Here is a 24,339-nt window from a genome sequence, read left to right as displayed (position 1 = left end):
TATTAGATTTGTTGTAAGGAAAAGGAACAGCAAGAGCTCACTTACCTATTTCAAAGAACCCCAGCTTTTCCATTTCTCTCATTTAAATCCATGAGGAAAATAATTTGTATGGGAGGAGGACCAGAAAAAGAAGTATATTTTCTTCTAATAAGCATACACTTTTAAAATGTAGCCCAAGTTTTCCTTTTACTTCCCATTGCTTGGGGCCTAAGAACCACCAACAGCTTAGTATTGGCACTCCTAAGCCCTTGCCTCTGCCATCACACCATTTATTATGTTGCAGATTTCCATAACTTCCTGTAACTCATGTCCCAGGTACAATGAGGGCATACTCAGACTTCCTGCAAAGAAGGCTCATGCAGAAGTGAATGGCAATGCTCTAATGATGGGTAGTGTGGCATCTACCCTGGGTCGGGCATTATCACCAGTGTGATTAAAGCTTCTACCTATATTCTATAAGGTGACTATAATCCTCTCTCTTTAGAGATGAGGAAACAGGCTCAAGGGTCTTCAGTTCAACACTTTCTATAGTTTGGATCTAAGTATACAGACCTCTTAACCTATGGTCTTTCCTGTTATGCCAAACTTCTTTTTGTTCCAGACAAATAATATAATTTCCCATTTTGCAGATGGCAGCGCAAAGGCTATAATGATATTTAAATTTTGAGACAACCACAGTTATCGTTTTCATGTTGGTAACCCTGAAAATAAAATATGTTCACAGCACCAAAGCAAGACATAAACAGCGACTCAAGGAAGACAATCTTGCAGAACTTTTTATATAAGCTCCAATTTAACTGTTGTTCTTATCAAAACTAACCCATGTAAGGTTTAAAAAAAGATACTTGAAGAATTTCAAGTACCATAAAATGTCTCTATGGTTTCCACTATCTTTTCTTTCATGTCTTACTCTGCCTCAAGGATATGTGCTATTTAGTAAAAATTTCTCAGAGACTCAACAGTACCTGCTCTCAATTTGATGTGATGTACTTACAGAACTGGGAAAAATCTATCCATGTTTCACCCATATATTTTAGCATTCTCAAAAGGAAATTGCTATCCTCCAATAAAGCTTCCCAGAAGCAAAGTTCTCAAAACCCATCTTGTGCTTCTCATAAAGAATGGTTTGAACAGATGTTTCTTTGGGATGGCGAGCTTCTTCCCAGTGTGGTATTGCCAATGCAGTTATGGGATGCTGCTCATCGGTACCCTGAAACCACTCTTTCCCCTATTTTGTAACACTAGCTCATTACTGCAATTGCCTTACAGTTATGGCAGCTATGAGGGGTCCTGATTTCCCTCTTGTGCTGTACAGGCATGGCAGCATGGCACACAGTGTAGGTAATTTGCCTCAAGAGATGTGTTTCTATGCCATTCTCAGGATCATAGCAAGGAGAGTGGATTTCCACCAAGTAGTCTTCAAGGAAGATACCTCTGATCGCCCAGAGTGAACTGGATAAGGCTAAGAACACCTTTTCTTTCACTTGGACAAATATGTCTTGGAATGTCCCCATATTTCTACATACCTTGTAAGAAATTTGAGGGCAGGGCAAAAGAAGATAATGGGGAACGCTAATTGCTGGTCCCCCAAATCGAAGTTTTCTCTCTTCCTTAGAAATAAAGTTAGGCCAGACATGGTGAGCTCCTCCCGACATGGTCTTGCATTTGCACGCATCTGTACAGCGACACTGCCTTAATTCTAACTTCCTGACTGCATACATCTTCTAGTATTCCTTGCAGTCGTTTGCGGCCATGTCCTCACTGTGCCCTAGAGTCTAGACGATGCTTCTCAAATCACCAGCAACACCTGAGAGCTGTAAGAAATGTAAACTTCTCTATTGAATCATAAAGTGGGAGTGGAGCTGGCAGTCTATTTAAAAAGCCCTCCAGGAGATCCCCCATGCACATAGATACTCCAGAAAGTAGGATGTGAGTAGAAATAAGGCATAGCCCTGCTGTGTTAGCTTTAAAGATATTGCATCTACTTCTCTGGGGCTTTTTGTTTGCTTACTTTTAAGCTAGGGTCAGACAAGGTCTCAGTCTATAAGTTCAATATTGGAATAGATGGTGATAATACTTTAAGGCCAAGTTTTTAATGTCAGTGTGATGAAATAAAAGAATCTTTCTACAGAATTCAATTTTGAATGCATGAGGAAAATGCATAACTTTACAAAGAAAAAACCACTTGTACTATTTAAAAATAATATTTTGAAAAACTTGATGAGTGTGATGGTACACACTTGAAATTCTAGCTACTCAGGAGGCTGAGACAGGAGAGTCACAAGTTTGAGGCAAGTTAGTGAGACTCTGTCTCAAAACAAAAATTAATATTAAAAGGGCTGACTTTGCAGCCCTAATGGTAGGACAACTGTTTAACATTTTGTTACATGTTAAACATTAGTCCACAGTGTTACCAAAACAAAAACAAAAACCAAGAATGAAAACCAAAGCAAAATAAAAAATCTCAAACCTGTGATTTGTAATTATGTAATGTATTTACTACAAGATCTGTTGAGTAGCGTGAGTTCCACAAATTCATGACATATAAAAACCATAACATAATATGGAAAAATGTGTGATTTATATTGGTGACAAATTTCCAGATATTGGTAATACAACTGTGAGTTATACATTTGTAATGCAAAGAAATACTAAATTTCAGTTAGGTACTGTAGTCAACTGAGAGAGAGAGATGTTCAAGTCCAAATCCCTGAACCATGCCTTTTGCTTTATGTGGTAAAAGGCATCTTTTTTATACAGAGATGCTAAAGTTAGATATGGAGATGTGGCGATTACCTTGGATCATCCACTAAGGCGGAGCCTAAGTGTAATTGCAAGGGTTCTCCTATATTAAAGACTGGGGAAGTTTGAATGACAGGTGAGGATTTGAGGATGTGATGATGGAAAAGGCAAGGAAGAATATTCTCCCCTAAGGCTTCTGGAAAGAACACAGCTCTCATGCCTTCCATTTAATCAGGTTAACAGTCCATGAAAACGACAAGAGAACATTTTTTTTTCCTGGTTCAGTGAGATGGCTCAGTAAATGGGAACACTTGTGTCTAAGTCAGAGGACCTGAGTTCCATCCCTAGAAGCCACATGGTAGGAAGAGAAAACTGACTCTCATAGGTTGTTTTTTGACCCCCTTCCATACACAGGACACACATGTACCCTTCTACATTATTGAATTCAAAAAGAAAAGATTCTTAAAATGCTGTGTGGAGTAGCCATTAAAAAGTGCTAATTACTCACATTAGTGGCAGGTTTTGTCAGACTGAAGTAAATATGATAGAAACACCCAAAGTTCATATAATTGTGCAGAAGCAAAGAAACAAAGAAAGTACATACTCTTAATTGTATGTTTTGTTATGGAAATGGCTGAATTAGTTACAGAGATAGAAATATGTAAATTCTTATTATAAGTTGATTATAATCTAATTACAACGTTGATTCATATGTCTTACCCATTTTTTCTCGAATGTAATTTTAATTTTGAAACCTCTACCAATGCCTAAAAATCAATATATTTTTATGTCTGTGTCTCTGTGTGTGCAGATGAGTGAGCAAGTGTTTGTTTGTGTGAGTGTGCGTGTGCATGTGTGCATTGGGGAAAGGGGAAGGATAACCTTGGGTGCCATTCTTCAGCATCTGTCTACTTTGTTTTACTTATTTATTTCTTTGGAGAAAAGGTCTCTTACTAGACTGATCCTTTTGAAACAGACTAAGCTGGCTAGCCAACATCGGGGACCCACTTGTCTTCACCTCTCTAGTGCTGAGATTAGCTGTATACACTAGCATGCCTGGCTTTTAAGATACAGGTTCTTAGGGTCAGACTCAGATTCCTATGCTTACATGACAAGCATTGTACTGGCTGAACTATTCACCCAACCCCATCACCTGCATCTTTAGATATCAGTATTTTATGTCTCAAAAAAGTAATTTTAAAAGTAATGCTGCATATCATGACAATGAAGAATGAATAATACATGTAGGCATAAATTTACCAAAAATGTACAAAAGTCTATGAAATAGATGATTATAAAACTTTTGAGAAATGTTAAAGACTACCTACATAAGCCAAGTATTTGATTATCACTATGTTCTCAGGTGAGAAGATTCTATATATTAAGAGACTACTAGTTCACAAATTGATCTGGAAGTTTAATACAATTCCTACCATCTGTTTCTAAAATATATTTAAAAACACCATCTATATATGCTCAAGGATAGATATGATTTCCAAAGATGTGAAATGAGGTAGAAAAATTTGGAGTGCCATATAAGATGGCTTATTATATAATAAAAATTAAGGCAACATGTTCTTCAGAAAGGACTAAGCAAGGGACAGAATTAGATCCCAAACATAAACTCACACATGCAAGAAAACTTGATATATGACAGTTAAAATTTCAAACTGATAATGTAAAACATGAACTGTTCAGTGTCAGGTCCTGAGCTAATTGTCTATCTTTAGGAGAAAGAATGGAAATGAATTTCTTACCATAACATGCCAAACAATCAAAACCTTTGCTTTTTTTGTACACAAAAGCCCATTCTATAGGGATTAAAAGTTTTAATTATTAAAGACAAAATTTTTAAACATTCAGAAAAAATATTGACAACAGGTAGGGAACATTTAATGAGTAAGACACAAGAAGTTGAAATTTCAATAAAAAGATTAGCATTGTTCAGTGTCATGAAATTCTAAGATGCTTAGAGTGTCACTATGGAAGGTCAACACTGATAGTGACAAATGCCAACTACTCTGAGCATCCGCCTGTGGCGGGCCACTTTGCAGTCAGTCTCTTTGAAAGTATCCTGTGGTTTTCTTCTTAATGCCTTGCCTCCCATTTTCCATTTATTACATTTTACTTCCAGGAGTCCTGACCTAAAATAAAATAGGACACCGTGTAGTTAAAATAAAGAGAAAATCATGTGGCAATAAAAAACAATGAAGCACACACTATGGCTCAATTCGGGAGATTTTTGGCTTTTTATGGGATAAAGAATCATTAACAATTTAATCTCCGCACAGAGCTCTCTGACTAAGTCATTACGAGAACAATTAGACTAGAAGAAGCTTTTTAACCTCAACACTATTGACATTTAGGATTAGATCTTTCTTCATAGTGGATGCTGCCCTGTGCACTGCGGACTGTTTATCAGTGTCTTTGGTTGCCACCCATTGGATAGATGTTAGCAGTTCCACTCCCCCCTGCCAAGTGTCACTGAAGAGGACAGAATCACTCCCACTTGAGTACCACTGAATGGGGTGTTGTGACACACTCAGTGGCAGCATATGCATAGGAAACACATCGCATGTCTAGTTTGTATTTCCGTCTGTGCTTTTTACCTGCTTTTATGTCTGTGTCTACATGCATACCTGGTGCCTGAGAAGGCCAGAAGAGGGATTTAGATCCCCTGGGACTTGAGATACAGACAATTGTGAAGGGACTTGGAATCAAATGCAGGTCCTCTGGAAGAGCAGCCAGAGCTTTTTAACTGCTGAATGATTTCTTCAGCCCTTCATATTTCCTTGGTATTTTTCAATTACTCATTTATTCCTTCAGTATTTATTAAGTCACATACTATAAGAAGTAAATGGTACACCTGTAAGAATGGCCGAGATCAAAAACACTGATAACTTATGCTGGAGAGGTTGTGGGGTAAAGGGAACACTTCTGCATTGCTGGTGGGAATGCAAGCTGGTACAACCCCTTTGGATGTCAGTGTGGCGATTTCTCAGAAAATTAGGAAAAAGCCTTCCTCAAGACCCAGTAATACCACTCTTGGATATATATCCAAAGGATACTCAATTGTGCCACAAGGACATGTGCTCAACTATGTTCATAGCAACTTTGTTTGTCATAGCCAGAACCTGGAAACAACCTAAATGCCCCTCAACTGAAGAATGGATAAGGAAAATGTGGTATATTTACACAGTGGAGTACTACACAGAAGAAAAAAATAACATCTTGAATTTTGCAGATGGAGCTAGAAAACATCATTTTAAGTTTTCTCTTTTTTATTATTGGTATATATTTATTTATTGTCCACAGTACTGGGTTTCACAAGGACATTTTCATACAAATATATTACATAATTTGGTCAAATTTCCTGACCTATCCCTCCATCTTTCCCTTTTTTGTTCTTCATTGCTTATCCATTCATTAGCAGAGACATCAGTTCAGTTTGTAGTCACAATTCTGCACTTCTTTAGCTTCAAATTTTCTCAAAGAGAAATAGTAGTTTAGGATTCAAGAAGATTCAGGAATGCATTAGTGACCACTTGTAGGTTTAACTGACCTTGAAACAGGTCATTAATGCCTTGCATGACGCAGGGATCATACAGTTTCTCAGAAGTTGTTGGATTTGGCTTGGAAGGATCTTCCAGCTATGTAAACTAAATGGCTGCTATAATTAATTAAATCATAACCTGAGTTGAGAGGATATGCCAAGAGCAAGAATTAACCTGTATTAAAAATTTAGGAAAATGTTAATACACTCACTTATGTATCTGCAGATATTTTCCCTACTCGCATGCAAGAAAGATTTTTAACCTCTATGTACACGCTAAGGGTAGGCTGTAGACTTTATCAAAACCTTTGGATGTTCATTTTCTTTGCTTAGTCATTTTAAAGACTCTCCTCTAATGGTTCATGATTTGCTCTTTCTCTATCATTGATCATATTTTTAAACTGTGCATTTACAAGGAATAAAAAGAAAACCTCCCAATTTGCGGTGCAATCGTGTACGAGGAGTGTATTTTGGTCCCTGCGGCTGAGTCAAAGGCTCAGAGCAGGGATGCTGTTGCCATGGAGATAGAGATATTGAGCTGGCTTCATCACCTTTGCCCTGCTATTTAAAATCGTATGCACAGCAGAGCTCTGGCAGACACAGGGTTTTCTCTGGTAAGTCAACTACCTCCTCCCCTTTTTCTCTTTTAAAAACAACAACTTGGCAGATTAATGCCATTTTCATTTATGACTGTTATAAAACGTAATGTAAATATCCTCTTGCACAGAATGAATGAGCAGCTCTTTGTGTCGTCTCATTCCAGCATGAAATTGAAATTCCTTGAGAGTTTGCCAAAACCAGTTCCCTTAATGGGTTCTACCCTTTCTCATGGCTTTCTGAGATTATCAGGGCAGTATGCAGAGAACATAGCGAGGCCAGGTATATTATAGGAAGAGATGAGAGCTGATCGATAGAAAAGTTAGTCACAGGCTTTAAAATGTTATTTAAATAGACTCCTCTGTGTTTGGGGGAAATAGGCCATTCACATCCACTCCTGGTGAATGAATGGGCTGATGCTTCTCTTTTGGGTGAAACATAGCAATATGGAAGCTTTTTAAATGCTTTTGCCCCACCAATATTGATTTTAGCAGTGTAGTTCAAAAGAACAACTATTAATACAAACAAAATTTTCACTGGTACTAGTCATAATGGTAGAAACTAATAACAATTGGTTCATAAGTATATACACGAAGAAGAATGTTTGAATAGATTTTACTACAATGGAATACTAGACAGCCTTAATAAATGATAAGTAAGAATTTCATGATCACAAAGATAGTCAAGTAATACTACTTAACAATAAAAAACACAATTTGTTCATTTATTTATTTTTATTTTATTTGCAGCGGTGTTTTACCTGCATGTGTGTCTTGTGACAGTGTCAGATCCCCTGGAACTGGAGTTACAGACAGTTGTGAACTGCCATGTGGGTGCTGGGAATCGAACCCGGGTCCTCTGGAAGAGCAGCCAGTGCTCTTAACTGCTGAGCTGTCTCTCCAGCCCCAAAGTTACAAGTTTTAAGTGCAGTAATGTATGAGACAAAGTGTATGGAACATTTATTTCATACAACAATTATGGAAGCATGCACACACTTGTACATGTGGAAAAACTGCAAGATTATGTACACAATTTTGGTTCTTCAGTACTGATTTTTAATTTATTCATTTTGTTAGTTTCATGTTTTATAGAGACCCTCTATTATTTGTACAATTTTAAAGGCTGCTGATGAAAATTCAGCTCATACTTGTTAAAATTAAAAGTCCCAGAAGATTTTCCTAAAGAAAATTAATGCCCTCAGAATCCTAAGACCTAGTCATGACCTGTCCTCAGATACATCTTTAAGACATTTTTGTCATTTCATTCTTTTAGACACCACCAAACACAGCCTGTTAAGTCTAGCCAAAGATATTGCACCTACTGATATTTTTAGGTAAATCATGTCTAAAATAGACCCCCAAAACGCAAGGTTCAACCCATCCATTACCATCACCTTAGCCAGAAATCCGGACTTCCTAGGGAATGGAATCCACAGAGGGGAGGCACCAGCTGCCACTGAGAGAGCAGAGATGTGGTGTAGATGAAGGGATTTAATAGTCCCGTTGCTGCCCTCTCGGGGTCCTGCCACTGGGGATAGAGGGATGGCGGTGGGGAAATAAACCTGGAGCAAACCATAAATAAACTTACAGATGCAGTGTGATTACAACTCTCCATGTGTTTGGGTTCTCTCTTTCTCTCACCTCTCAGTCTCTGTTCCTTTGTGTCTCTTTCTGTATTTCTCTCTGTCTCTGTTGTCTCTCAGTCTGTCTGTTTTTCTGTCGGTCTATGTATGTGTGTCTGTCTGCCTCTCTTTCACACACATACACACAAGTACACACATATGTACACACACACACACACACACACACACACACACACACACACACACACACTGGCATCTTTTCCAGTAAGGCAGGGAGATGAGTATTCTTCCATCACATGTCTTTATTTTGTTTTATATATATTTATATATATTTTTTGTTTTATATATATATACTATATATATAGTAAAATGCATGAATAATTGAGATAAAACCTCAGTTACATGTCACTTAAGTGACACTCCCCACTCCCTAACCTCAAAACTTGCTCTTAATATCATCCAAAACAAGGTGAACCATATAAGTTAGTACAAGCACCGGGCATCTTGAAGGATATTTCTACAGACCTCCTATCTAAAATGGACACCTTTTTAAATACAGACACTTTGAAATTATCTGGTAGCACTTTCTATTTCCCCCTCGCCACTCCAGGCACACAACCTTCATTATTTGAGAGACAGAGATGCCGAGGTCCCTATGCTTGCCTAGGCTTTGCTCTTAGCTTTTTTATCAACTTGACTTCTTAATAGTAGGCAAGAGGTGGGAAGACAGGCAGACAAAAAAAAATAAAAAATAAAAGCTAAGACAAAAGTCCTTACTCAAGCTGCCATTTAGAGGCTTTGAAATGGTAGTCTTCAATTACAAGAGTGGTATTTTTCTGAGATTTTGTTTTTAAGAAACAGTATTGGGCAAAAGGAATACAATGGAAAAGTTCTGAAATAAAGAGCTATAACAAAGATGAGGCAAGATATTCCCACACTAAGCAGAAGTGAGACTATTATTTTTAATTTTCCCAATATTGCTTTCTATGAAATTGATTAAATTTGTATGCCATGCCCCCTCAAAATCCATCATTTAAACCGTAACCCACCATGTGATTATACTACGAAGTGAGGCCTTTAGGAGTGATTAAGTCCTAGAAGTGGAGCCCTTATGACTATGATTGTTGTACTTCAAAAGCTCTTCTTAGGAGTTTTTGTGCCCACATTCTGCCATGTGGATACATCGTAAAAAGTTAGTTGTCTTCAACTTGAAACAGAGCCCTCTCTAGAACCAGGCCATGCTGGCACTTTTTTTCTGATACTTTCAGATTCCAGAAATGAGAGAAATAAATTTCTTGTATATAAGTCACCAAGTCTCTTTTGTTATAGCTGCCTGAATCAACACTTGACACTTGCATTAGTCTGTTTGGTGTTGCTATAACAGCATACCTGAAGTTGAGTTTGTTATAAATAAAAGAAGTTTATTTAGTTCACATTTATGATATCTTAAGAGCATGATGTTGGTGTTATGGTAAAGGGTCAGGGTCTGTATCACAGCCTTGGTAGAAAAATGAATGGACAAGGAAGCTGGGCAGTGGTGGCACACACCTTTAATCCCAGCACTCGGGAGGCAGAGGCCGGCAGATCTCTGTGAGTTTGAGGCCAGCCTGGTCTACAAGAGCTAGTTCCAGGACAGGCTCCAAAGCTACAGAGGAACCCTGTCTCAAAAAACAAAACAAAACAAAATAAAACTTCATACAAAGAGGATAAAATTAGAGGTGACTTCACTTTGTAGCAACCACCTAATGAAAATCTAGCAGGCATTCAAGACCAGCATCTATTCTGTCTGAAGGTGATGTATCTGTCATTTTTTAAGGAAACATAAGGTCCTAGGTCCCACTTTTTAAAGTTCTATCACCCCAGTATTACCCCATTTATAAAAAACTTGCAAGTTTGGAAGAAATTCTTAAGGAAACCATCTAGGGTAGGAGATATGCTTTATCCATATCTAAATCCTAGTAGTATCCTATGTATACTGTTATTCTCTTCTGTAAAATATAAATAAAACCACAAACAACCCCTTAGGTGGGCGTGATAACTCACATCTGCAATCCTATCACTTGGAAGGCTGAGGGAAGAAGATTGCCATGAGTTTTAGGCAAGCCTGAACTACATAGCAATTACCTGCCCTACCTGTAGGGCTGTTCTGAGGACTAAATGGATCCATGTGTAAAAGCTTTTAAAGGGGCATGGCATATGCTCACTTTTGAGCAATAATTATTGTGGCCTTTGTTATTGAGCATCCTTCACTACCAGGCACCTCACAGATTTTTATTTAAAATAGTTGCATCGTTTGATTTCCTGCATCATTCTATTGTGTGAACACATTCTGTTTATCCATTTGCTTGGGAATAGACAACATGAGTTCTTTGTGGTTTGTGGTTATTCTTAGTGAAGCTGCCGTGAACCTAATTGTAGTTATCCTTTGCGGATCACATGCACACAAACTTCTCTTGTCTACCTACCTAATTGCTAGACCATTGCTCGGCTTTACTGGATTATTCTGAAGGTTCTTCCCAAAGTATTGTCAATACTTATTGACTAAGCATCTATTTTGCACGACACACTGCACCAGTTAGATTCTGAAGGCAAAAGTAAGCAAAGCATTGTTTCTTACCTACTGAGTTACAAAATCTACCCTTTCTGAGTAGTACTTGAAGCATTTGAAATTTTACTGCCCCCTTTTAAGCTCTCAGCAGGGCAGTGTGAGAGTACATGCTCATAAAAGGCCAGAGAACCAGATCTTATAAGTGATTGGCCCATAATTTACAGGTCTCACAACAAATTATAGTGAAATCGGAATAACAAATAAAAGAGGAAAAGAAAGAAAAGGGTCCACTGCTCCTGTACAAATGGTTCATACAATGTGAACAGGAGGCCGGCCTTGGAAGCTCATGGCCCTGCCTACCTTAATTTGATCAACATGCAGCCTATTAGGGGAGTAGTTCTAAGACCCCAGAGACTCTCAAAACTTCTTTGTGCTTCAAGAAAACTCAGAATTGAGCTACCTAAGTGAATCCTTGCCTTGATTCTGGGACAAGACAAAGAGGAAGAACCTCAAGTGGCTACTTCCTTTCTGCCTAAGCGGTTGTGGGGCCCACCTTTAATCCCAGCACTCTGGAGGCAGAGAACTCTGTGAGTTCAAGGACAGCCTGGTCTACAGAGTGAGTTCTAGGACAGTGTAACCCTGTCTTGAAAAAAACCAAAGAAAGGAAAATAGACTATCTTCACAGTTTTATAAATGCAGGCAAATGTCCTGTTTCTTACGGAGAAATAAAATAAGATTGAGCTTGAAGCTAAACCACTATAAATAGTTTAAGCAGAAAGGATGCAGCAGGGTTTATCAGCTTTGGTACTATCAACTACACAGGGGTGAGTCTGGTGCAGGAGCTGTCCTGTGCACTGTGGATGTTTCAACAGTGTGCACGGACTCTATCCATACATGCTTGTAGGATGCTAGTCCCGCTTGTGACAGCTAGCGTTACTGTAGGTGTTGCTAAACATGCCATGGAGAAGGTGATTGTTGTTCCTGATTGAACCACCAGAGTAGATGTATTTTAAGAATGTGTTAAAGCAAACCTTTGCATTTTCTATCACTTACAATCTTGAAAATTGTTTCTATTCTATGAGAAAACGGAAGAAATTTCATACCAAGGAACTTCATGCTCTAAAGAGAGGAGTCAAGAATGCTTAGTGTTTCACTTTCTTAAGGGAAGGGTAGGAACAGAAGACCCATTTCAATTATTAACAAGTCTGATATGCGATGTTAAATATGTTTTTCCTTCAAATACCACAAAGTTTTTTTGTCACCTTTCAGCTGAATAAGGATGTACAATTGCTTATCTGGTTTATATTGATAAACCTCATGAAAATGATATAAGGCCTATGAATACCCTGTCTTTTCTCAGTGCCGTCTTGTTGACACTGATGCTTTTGATTGTCTCCATTTCTGAAAAAAAAAAGACTTTTGTAAACAGATTTTAAAAATTGGCTTGCACCTTATTTAATCATATCCATCTGGACCAGAGCCTACATCATTTTCCAAAGAAGGAACTCCTTTTGCATAACAATGAATGTTTATTTGTAGTTTCTCTCTCTGGCTGGCATTCATTCATTCAAAAGAAGTAATTATTGAAGCTTACTAGGTACTTTGCCCTGGTGCTGGTGTGAGGTGGAAAGAACTCTGCTGAGCAGGAATGGTACCATTTTCTTATTTCTGGCCCAGGCAAAGGACAGTCCTGAAATATTTGGTGTCTTCATCTTTCTAAAACCATTTATCGAAGGAGAGAGGCAGATTAACTGAAATGGCAGATAGGTTTCACTTAGATCAATGGCTTCTCAGAGCACTTGATGATGAGGCACTATCTTCACTTGGTGGCAGCGAGGTCTATAATTGATTATTGATGTCTAGCACAGGCATCCTATGGAAAGTGATAGAAACCTCATCTTTGAATAGGGCCTCAAAATCTGTGATGGTAAGAAACATACCATTTCCATTTTAATAGAATCTGTCCTATGAAAGCAAGGTCATTTTTTTTTAATTTTAGGGAAAAATTATTGTTTATCTTTCCCTTATCCTATACTCAGGATTTTCTTGCTTTGGTCAGAGAAAAGAATTGCAAATTGCATAATACCAATTCCCTCAAATGTTTTCTGATATGTTGCTCTATGTTTTGTAAAGATCACCAAGGCAAAACTTGGCCTCCTTCATTCAGAGTCTTTCTGAGTAAATGATTTTCCAGTTCAGTGAAAGACGACTGTTTTCTTACTTTTGAATAGATGAAAATAGGCACCAATCAACAAACCTTTGGTGAAGAGAAGAAATCCCTTTAGCTCACATTTTGCTTCAATTACATTGAGGACAAAGAAGCACATCATGCTCTGTGCATGAATAGATGCTTCATTATTCAAAACAAGCATCAAAGAGCATTCTGTCCCCTATAGAAAATATGCAATCACTGTTTAATTCAATGGTAGAATGCAAATTTAAATTCCCATAAGGAGAAGGCTGTTAATGCCATTTAAATTGGTTGTAAATTACAGATAATACGCTCGAGACCCCTGAATACAGATTAGTAGAGTATTGCTTTAGGAATTCAATTCTACTTTGAACTTATTGTGTATTTATCTATGAAAAATAAAGTCATAAAGCCTTGTTTACAGCTACATTTTATTGCGCATCTTTTTCATTTCCGAAGCAAATATTTCACTTTTAAATGCCAGGGAGTTGGCTTATGAGGAAATGTCATGATGTTAAAGATAGATTAGCTCTCTTTAGGAGGCAGCTACAAAGAAGATTTGCATTACAAACAAATAAACAAACAAACACATAAACAAGCAAACAGGGTGAAAAAACCTAGTAAGGCATCACATGGACATTTAATAGCAATATCGCACCAGCTGAATTTTCCGTTACTTCATTCCTATTGGTATCTTTGCAACTTAAAAATTTCCACAGTCATAAAACAATCAGGACTTTAGAAATTAGAGGCTGATTGCATCCTACTCCTAAAGTCTACCAGTCACTTTAGAGGTTTTTCTTTTCTTCCACAGATTACATAATCATGAGTGGTCTGCCTGATGGGTAAGTATTTGTTGAAAGAACTAGTCCTTAAAAATAAGGGTCTTTCTAAAGAAGAGTGTTAGATAAAAATGGATAGTTTTCTAAAAAGGTTTCTGAGCTCCAGTGTTAAAGAATGGAGATTTCCTTCTGCGTTCATAGAGGTACAATCTGTTAGGTCCTTGATGTGGTTTCATTCCTCGGGTAGGAAATTGGGTTATTCTGGGTGATAAAAATAAATCAGCTTGGAGGCTTGTGCTTTCTCCTCTGGAAGCTTGCGGGTGCTCTCTCTCTGTCTCTCTGTCTCTCTGTCTCTCTGTCTCTCTGTCTCTCTCTCTCTCTCTCTGTGTGTGTGTGTGTGTGTGTGTGTGTGAGAGAGAGAGAGAGAGAGAGAGACAGAGACAGAGACAGAGACAGAGACAGAGAGACAGAGAGAGTTACCACTGATAAACACACGAAGAATGAAGCCAGGTAAGGGAACAATGGAGGAATGCCTAATTCATTATGCCAGAAAGTGGATTGTTACCGTCAATACCACATGAAGTTAATCATTGCCAAAGAAGTGGAACACCAAGTTATTCACAATACCACACCTCAATGGAACAATGTTTTATTTTTTTCTTTGATCTGTCAACGGTACTTCAGTCTTTTTCAGGACTTCGGTGGCACTATAAACATTTCATTATGTACTTTCTCTGAATGACTCAGGAGTTGTGCTATCACATGAGGTTAACTGAACTTTTAAAATTTTTAATATTCTTGTCTGCTTGTCCTTTTCCAATGTTTTATAAAATAACACAAAATGGTCCCCCTCTTCTTTCCTATTTGCCTTAAGACTCAACATAAGTTTTGTTCTTTAGTATAAAACATTCACTTGAAGCCTAAGGCTAAACCAAGGGTTGGGGATAAATATTCTGGTAAGTTTCTGTTAAGTGACAGGCAAAATGGGGAAAGGGAAAGAAAGACTCATTGCTTTACAAAGTTTCCGTTTTCTCCTTGCTCAAATGTGGAGCTGAATAATCCTGGTGTAAATAAAAGGGGGATGAAGAATCTCTGAATTTCCTTTGTAAGTCCCAAGTGTTCTTGATGTCTGTTTTTCTTCACTCTGTCCAGATGGGGCTGGAGGCTGACCAGTTCCCTTAGCTGTGCCCATTTGTACCTCACGAAGCAATCTGGGTTATAACCATTTTACTTTCCCCAGTCTCTCCGTGGGTGTAGCATTGGGACATGGGACATGCACACTCTTTTTAGGAGGAGTCATTGACAAAGGAACACTGGTCAGTGTGCCTTACCAGGCGACTCTAGGTCCTAATAGTCTGGTCCTGTCGGCCAACAAGGAGAGCGTGAGGAAAGATAGAAAAAGCGTGGGACTTGAAATCGAGGTCTTAGCTGTCCTTGGTTAAATAGCTGAGCCTCACTTTCCTTATCTTGAAGGTGAGGAGAGCCATGGTTTAAAGTAGAATTGAATTGCCACTCAGCACATGCCAGCCTCTCTCTATACTATATGCTATATCTACTAGATTCAGCTCACAAAGAAGAATAAGACAGCTCCTGAGGGCTTAGACAACACCTTTCTGCAGCTCTCAATTTCTGACTTCAGAGGCAGGAAGAGAAGAGACAAAGAAGTCAAAGAGTTGATGATTTTAAAAGGCAGTGGATGCTTACTTCAGGTATACAGAGAATGTCTTTGAAACTCAGAGACCTGCTTAGAGCACTGGTTCTCAACCTTCCTGATGCTGCGACCCTTTAATACAGGGACTCGTGTTGTGGGGACCTCCAACCATAACATTGTTTTCATTGCTACTTCATTAACTGTAATTTTTGTTGCTACTTTATTAACTGTAATTTTGCTACTGTTATGAATTGTAATGTAAACATCCACTATGCAAGATGTCTGATAGGCAGCTCTTGTAAAGTGAAACGGTTGTTTGACCTCCCAGGGGGTTCTGACCCCCAGGTTGAGAAGCACAAGCTTCTATTCAGCATAACCAGTGAGAACACAGACTTTGAAGAGAGATTATTTCAACACGAACTGGCAAGATCTGTGACCTTGTGCAAATGAGTTAACCCTGTGCTCTGGTTTCTCATCTTGAAAATGTGGTGATGACGATATTTATTCCCTCAGATTATTTAAGCAATCAAGTCTATTACCTGACATACAAGGAATCCCATATATATTATGAGAATATTCTAGAGTCCCACAAACTCAGTGGTGGTAAAGGAACGAGGGAATGAAAGAGAATCATAATTTTAAAAGGCAAATATAGGTGCCAGGGAGAGTTTTCAACAGGTTAAGTGTTTGCTGTACAAGCATAAAGACCTGAGTTCAGATCCACCTCACCCATGTAAATAAAATTCAGGGTGTGGTAATGTGCCCCTATAGCTATAGTGCTGGAAGTGTGGAGGAGATAAGTGGCTCCTTGGGACTGGCTGGCCAACCAGTATAGCTAGAGCAGTGAGAGACACTATCTCAAAAAATAAAGAGGAGAGAGGGAGAGCACAACACCCAACATCAACTTCTGTCTATGCATAAACACAGCACACACAGAGACACAAATGCAGCATGTGCCCTACCACACACAGAGAAACACACAAATGCAGCGTATGGCCTACACACACACACACACACACACACACAGAGAGAGAGAGAGAGAGAGAGAGAGAGAGAGAGAGCTCCCTGGAATCTATGATTTCTGAGAGAATGGATGAAGATAAGCATTGTACTTTGTCTTTCTTTTGCTTCACATGGTTCATGACGAGCCCTGTACTCCCGGAGTCAGCACCCAGGCTGTCAGTAGAAGACTGGATATGACTGGGAGTATACAGCACGAGTAGGGGTGTTCTGCATTGAGACTAGGCAAGGAGCACCCTTTGATGTGCAACTGACTCACAGAGAACACACACAACACAGAGAAACAAAAGAACCATCCCTTGACCCACCCTGTGAGGTAGGACAGACTGTGCGAGAGAAAGCTGAATCAGGGATCCGTTTGGGCCTCAGGTCTTGTTGACTCCTGCATCTGAAAAAGGAAAGAACACAGGCAGGGGGACGAGTATTGCAGCTTGCAAGCTTGCAAAGAGTAATGTAGAAGTTGTCCTGGGCAGGAACAAGAGCCATCAGGCCAGGTGAATAGCAGCAGGCCCAATACACCTGAGGGCATATGTGAGCCATTTGCAGTGGGCCTTCTGGAAATGGAAATCCAAAACAGAGAGTAGTGGGTCCAGGCGGTAACTCTTAAGAAGAATCGGAGTGAAAGGCAAAAGTGGTAGGCCCTGGATATCCAATATGGAGTAAGACTAGACATCCATGAAGCAGAGAGATCAAACTCATGGAAACAGACACGTACACCAAAGGACGCTGTCATCCATGATTTCCCCTGTCCAGACACTCTCAAGCAGAGGAGAAGAGTAAAGCAAAGCAGAGACTCTAAAAACTGATGTGTTTTGCCCAGCTCTTACCTTTTTTGATGATTGATTTCAGGAATGACTATGGTTCACAACTGGCTTACAAAATTCCTGATAATTTGCAGTATGTAAGCCCAGACTGCCACCCTTTGAATGCTGGTTTTAATTTTTAGTTGGGTGACCTTGAGTAGATCTCTTTTGTCTCTGAGCCTAAGGTCCCTTATCTAGAGACTTTTTAATGATTTTGTTTTTTAATTTCATTTACTTATTTTACTTGTGTGTGTGCATGAGTGCACATAGTGGTTTATGTGTAGTTCACAGGACAACTTGTAGGAGTCAGTTCTCTTCTTCTGCCGTGGGGTCCTAGGGATTGAACTCAGGTGGTCAGATTCGGTAGTAAGCATCTTTACCTGCTGGACCATCTTACCTCCGAGTTTCTGTGGTTGTTTTTTGTTTGTTTGTTTTGTTTTGTTTTTGAGACAGAATCCTATCTGCAGCCCTAGATGGCCTAGAACTCTCTATGTGTGTGAGACTGACTTCAAACTCACAGCCTTCCACCTGTTTCTGCTTTCTGAGGGCTGGAATTAAAGGCATGCACCACCATGCCTGGCTCTGTGATTCTTAAATGAATTAATATTTAGAAGCACCCAGAGCAGTGTCTAGTACATGCTGAGCACCATGACTTGAAAATTTGTTTATCAATTTGAATAACCATGAGCTCTTCCAGAACCAAAAAGTCTTTTAACCAAGGATCCCAAGGTTCTAGTCTCTGCCCCATTTAGCTTTAATGGAAAAGCTCCCTTCTATGGTAACAGATTTGTTATTGTGCTAATAGCCAATGCTTTTTAGATAATGAGCTCTGAAGCTGACTGCTGAGATAAAAATGTTGCTTGAGTCAGATCTTATAGCCACTCACCATAGTAGCAGGGTCAAAGAGTTATCTTATTACATGCCTGGCTAGCTCCATTACCTGGGTCCTGACCTAGCCAGCTGCTGGAGCAAGCCTAGGGAAGAGACCAAAGGTATATACAGCTCATTGAACCTGTCCTCATTTATTTTCTGTTCCCACAGGCCTCAGGGCTGGTAGGAGGATAGAAATAGAGAGGTGAGATGAGAGAGAAGGTGAAGGGTGGTGTCAAGCAGGACAGAGAAATCATGGTTGCCACAATGGCCATGGACTGGCTTAATGAGTTCAGGGTTCTCAGGCAGAGTCAGGAATATGTATGTATGTGAGGGCAAAGGTAGGTGAGTAGTCAGGTGCCGCCAAAGACAGATGAGAATAGAAGAAAGGAAACAAAGAAAGGCTAGTCCACAAGGGAGAAAACCCAAAGCAGGCTAAACAAATCACATTTTTTTCGCACTAAAATACCACTGCCGTTAGAGAGTCCTAGGATCCAGGCAGTGAGTGAGAACCATCATTTTCTTTTCCTTGCAAAACTAGAATAGAACAATGTGGCATAAACTGCCTAGGTGGCACCCAGGAATTCCAGGTTTTCTTCCTAGGTGTTCAAACCATGGCTTCCTATAGTCCTTGTAGTCAGATTTCACCCATGAAGTGTAGGCGAAGTGATAGACACCACTGTCAAGTCTGATCATAAAATCTCCCAAGGTAAGCCTGGTGTGATAGTGAATGCTTATAAACCCGGCACTTGAGATGTTGAGTCAGGAGGAGAATAGTGAGTTTGAGATCATCCTGGACTATGTAGAGTTTAAGGCAGACCTAAGTTACATAGTGACTGCTTCACACACACACACACACACACACACACACACACACACACACACAGCTCCCTCAGTGTTTCTCTTCTCTCTTCTGCTCCCTCCCATTATTTTCTCATTTTCTTTCCCTTCCCTTCCTTTCTTCCTTTTTCTCTTTTGTACCTCTGAAGAGAAAGGAAAGCCACTGAGTTTTCTGAGATGCACTAGGCTAGGGCATGGCTTTTAGTTTGCGAAGCCGCTGAGATTTAGAGGTTGTTTGCTTTAGCGTGTGGCAAACATTATTCTGACAAATAAAAATCACAACAAAATGGAAAGAAATTAATATAATAGCATACATTAAGTTAAAACAGTATAATAGGGTAGAGTAGAGAGACTGTCAGTGTACATTATAGAGAGTGAAGATTAAATACTATATGGCATAACATTTGTTTAATTTCCTATGCATACTGCTTTTCAATAAACAATTTATTCTTGACTGGAGGTGGAAGTAGAAAGTTGACAACCTATTACTCTCAAGCCAGAGAGAGGTTTGAAGGATGTGACAGAGGGCAAGCTTTAAAGGTTGGGCGACACATATCTACTACCTCATTGAGGAAGGTTGCAAAGACTGGTTGCCATAATCATGGTGTCTTCACAGAAATAGAATCCCTGAATAAGACACTGCCTTAGGCCTGTTTGATGTGGTGGTTTGTTTTTTGTACCGGCTTAGCTCACCTTTTCTTCCCGTGATAATATCACCCCAGATTCAGTTCACTTCATGTGTCTAAGGTTGGCTGTATTCCTTAGCATCAAGGGAATGAAAACAGGCATTCCATAGTCCATGTGCTCGTATTTGGAGCTGTAGTGCTTGGTTCAAGTGTAAACACATGATCCAAGTTGATGCAACTAGATCTAAAACTGGCGTTTGGGACCACAGGGGAGAACTTGCTCAAGAATTGAGCTATTGTTGAATAAAGCACAGTTGAGAGGTGGAACCAAGTTGTAATGACATCAATGGAATCCCTGCATTTCATGATGCTTGAAGTCATCCCAGTAGCTGTTAGTCAGTTCTATTATTCTACCTCCTTGCCTCTTCCAGTCGGGAGTGGATTTTTAGCAGTTATAACTGAGACTTCACTCTCTGCAGCATTGAGATGTCACTTCCTTAGTAGAACAGGCCCCAGAAAGCAACAAACTGGGAAAGAGCTGTTCCTTGGACTCCTTTCGGCTTTGTCAAGGAAAAGTGGTTTTAATCAGCACAGAATCAAGCTGCAACATATGGAAATATATAAGGTAAGGTAAAGGAGAACTTGATTTTTTTCTTGTTTTCTTTTATTTGAGAGAATGAAGAACACATGAGTACTATTAAAACTATGCTAGTAAGTTCTCATTTATTCAACAAATATCTATTGAACACCTACCAAGTATTAGGAACAATATTGGGACCTAGAAGTTACACTGTGGAGGTGTTGCTGAGTTTTCATAACTATATGTCAGACACTGTTTGGAAATGGTTACGTTTATTAATCATGCTGTTCATTCATATCAAGGTTACCAAACATAGGAAACTGAGGCATGGAAACTAAGGCATAAATAGGTTCCAGAGGAGGCAATGCTAGTTTGAACTTTGAGAGGTTGCCTTCACGTCTAGGCCTAAAATTCCTTAAGTCACACCCACTCTTCCTGCCATGGTCCTTGTTCATTCATAGCTTAGTGCTGCTTACAAAGGACCATTCTTGGAGCCTGTAAACCATCTTTGCTCTGAGTAACTTTTACTAAAACTTAATTTAGCCAGGCCTGGCTTGGACTTTTTATGTAGTATCACTTGCTCAATTTCAAATACAGATTGGTTATTCTTTCTGAATAGTCTAACCATTAGCACTAGGGAGACAAGTTGGGTGGCAGAATACAGGCATATTATTAGGAATGTAGTTGTTGGACCAGGTTGTAGGAACCAGGTTCAAATCTGTAGTCCATACTTTCTATATATGTGAGCATGTGAAAGTTACTGACCTCTCTGAGCTTTTTATCTTAGAAAACACACCCACCCATGATTCTACTGTACCTGAATGTTGCATATTTATAACAAAGTAATGAAGTTGCTAGGGCAAAGTCAGCATCCAGTAAATCCTATCCATTTATAGACATTCCCTTTGGCTTTCAGTTCCCTGTGTTAACTGGGGAACCAGAGAAGATGTTACTCCATGTCACTTACCTTGGGGTTGTTTTATTATTCAGTAGGTATTGAATTGAGTTACTGTTTATATGTGATATTTTCTGGGGCTTACATGTAGCCACATAAAGAAGGTTCCTGTGCTCACAAGTTCACAGCCTTTGATGAACAGCTTCGACACATGGGACTTAACATTTGAAAACTGTAATGTGTTCTGAATCTCCAAGCAGCTTTATTTTAACAGCCTAAAAATGGCATCTAATGCTCTTCCTCCTTCCATCACTCAGAAACACACACCTGCTTCAACTTGTTGTGCTTCCCAGAACTTGTTCCTTTGCAGGAGCACAGATACCCACTCATAACAATCATCCATCTGAGAAAATGTGATTCCACTAGAGGCAACAGAAAGTTAGATTTAAAGGGGTCATAGCTCTCTGATCTAACTCTCATTCTTACCCAGTGAGGAAATCAAAGAGATCCTGGAAGACAGGGAGCTTTATCCAGAGCTACAGAGTTAAGTGGGGACCAGATGCTAGTACGGCGCCTCCTTGCATCATCTCTGTATTCTGATGCCTTCTTACTTGAACGTTATGAAAGATATTGTCTTCCAGATGGCGTCAAATACACCCTGTGGGGTCGGCTAACACCAGGAAGAGTTCCAGTTCTACTACTTACTTGCTGCACATGTCCAAGTTGGCTTCCCCGAGCCTGAGATTATCACCTGTAAAATGGGGTATGTGTGTAATAAGAATACTTATCAACCAAGATGTGATGTGGGAATGAACTGAGAGGATATGCAGAAAGCATACAACAGTGTTTTCGCTCCATGGTGAGTGTTTCTCAAGTCTAGAACTGTCTGGATTGAAACATGTTAGCTCGCACCTTATAAATGATATACAAAAAAAGTGTGAAATGCATTTTGACATAAGTGATGAATGTTCCCCTAGTTTAGGGGTGATCAAGGGTGGTCTCTAAACTGCCGCCATTGTGAGCTCTGTGGGATGACTAAAGGGCTGTTGCATTCACCTGACAAGTTGTGATACTCGTGCATTCTTGCCCTGCTTCCCTGGATGTGGGTTTATTAGGCACTCTTTGGTTTGTCTTTTTGAGACTTTCCTCTTCCTTGTGGTTGCCATCTCCATTCCTCTAGACATAAGGTACCTTGATGATTTCCTTCTCCATATCAACTCTCTTTGACAGCTATCAGTATTAATGGCTCTCTGTAAATTAGTCTATAAGGGATTGTGATGTGATCAGCTTCCTGCCTCCTCATGCCAGCTAAGTCCCATGAGAGCAGTATGGGTGCACTCCTGGGGAAATAAATACCCATCACTCATCTTTGGCTCCTAACAGTTCAGAGGACCCTACTGATGTCCTGCATTGGAGAAACCTCAAGAGCTCAGCTCTAAAATCAATTACAGAGTTAACCATGGAACCTAAAACAGAAAGGCTGTAAGAACAGCCCATCCTGATATTCCCATCTTCTGCCAAAGAAAGAGGTTGGAACTTCCTTTTCATTTTCATAGATGTGTGTAGTCATCCAAAGCATTTGCCAATATACAGTGCAACTCACAAGTAAGGAACAAAGATACATAAATCACCAACATCTCTGCTTTGAATGTATTCATAGTCTTTTTAGGGAAGTCAAGCCCTGCAGTAGTGACCATATAGTATGATTAATATTGAGCTTCCCACGTGTCAAGACATTAAGAAATACACAGGATAAGACTTTTGTTTGTTGAAGAGTGAGGGAGGGCTGGGGGACTTAATAGGAGAGGCATCATTCTAACTGTGCGCTCAATGAAGAGTACCATTTAGCTGAAGGAGCAAGTGAGATCCAGGTTTAGGAAAGGAGTGACATGTGCAAAAAGGGCCAGAGATCCAGGCTGTTTGTGATAATGCAGACAATCCAGTGAGAAGGAAATGAGGAGAAAAAAAAAAGTTCGAAAATTATTTGTAGGGCTGGAGAACTGGCTCAGAAGTTCAGCACACTTGCTGAGCAACCATGAGGACAGCAGTCCAGATCTCAGAATGCATGCAGCAGGTCAGGAGTCCTGCAAACAACAGTAATCCCAGCACCGAAAGATCTGATGTCGTCCTCTGGCCTCCATGTGTGCATAGGTATGTGCACCTACTCACATATGAATGCATAAAATTATACACAAACAAGCAAAGTAAATCTTAAAAAACTAATTTGCTGTCTAACTTGCTAACTTTTGGCTGTGTATATCTTTTGGAGTTCATTGACAGCAGATAAAGGGGTACTATGGACGTTATTAATCAAGGGAAGGTTGACAGTGCTTCCAAGGTGGAGCACAAGGCAAGGAAGAACTGACTTCTCAGAGATGATTTAGTAAGGTCAGACTTAATTCCCACAATAAGAGATAGTTAGTGTGTGGCAGGGACCCTCAGGACAAAGACCAGTGAGGTTCCACCTAGCAAGTACCCTGGCCACACACATTGCTTTGGTGTCACCTAGACCCTAACTAGCAGCAATTGCACTATTGATGCGGGTTAAGGGAATGAACACAAGTGAAGTGCTTTCGCTTTTTAAGGACTTGCTATGAATGTAAACAAGATGCTCTCTGCAAGTCCACACATTGTGCTTGCAGATTAGCCCCCTGGTGTAGAATGCATGCGAACTGTATGTAGTAGGGTGAAGGAGGACTACTTTGCTCTGCTCCATACTAGACAACAAGAGGCTTCTTATGTCAGGAAGAATGATGGAAACAGGATATCAAGTGTCCGTGATATCTCTAGGCTTTTTGTGAAAACCAGACACAAGGAAGCAGAAGTAATTCAGATGATGAATTAGGTCAAAATGCTGCAGGTATATAAGTTTGCTTCTTTCAGGTCCTGTCTCTTAAATGTTGGGTCCATTCAAAGTTACTAACTCACCTTGGTGTTTCTTAGTACTAGGGTAGGAGGATACCTTGGGTTTGTTGTCCTTAGCATCGTATCCAAAGACAAAGACTCAATTTAGGTAGTATATTTGGAAGGTGGTTTCAGAAAACACTACTTGGAAAAAA

The sequence above is a fragment of the Microtus oregoni genome, unplaced genomic scaffold, assembly GCF_018167655.1.
Source record: "Microtus oregoni isolate MIOR12 unplaced genomic scaffold, Mior012 000130F_ref0000022, whole genome shotgun sequence".
Lineage (NCBI taxonomy): Eukaryota > Metazoa > Chordata > Mammalia > Rodentia > Cricetidae > Microtus > Microtus oregoni.
The sequence above is the reverse complement of the archived record's forward strand: the minus strand, read 5'-3'. Positions refer to the sequence as shown.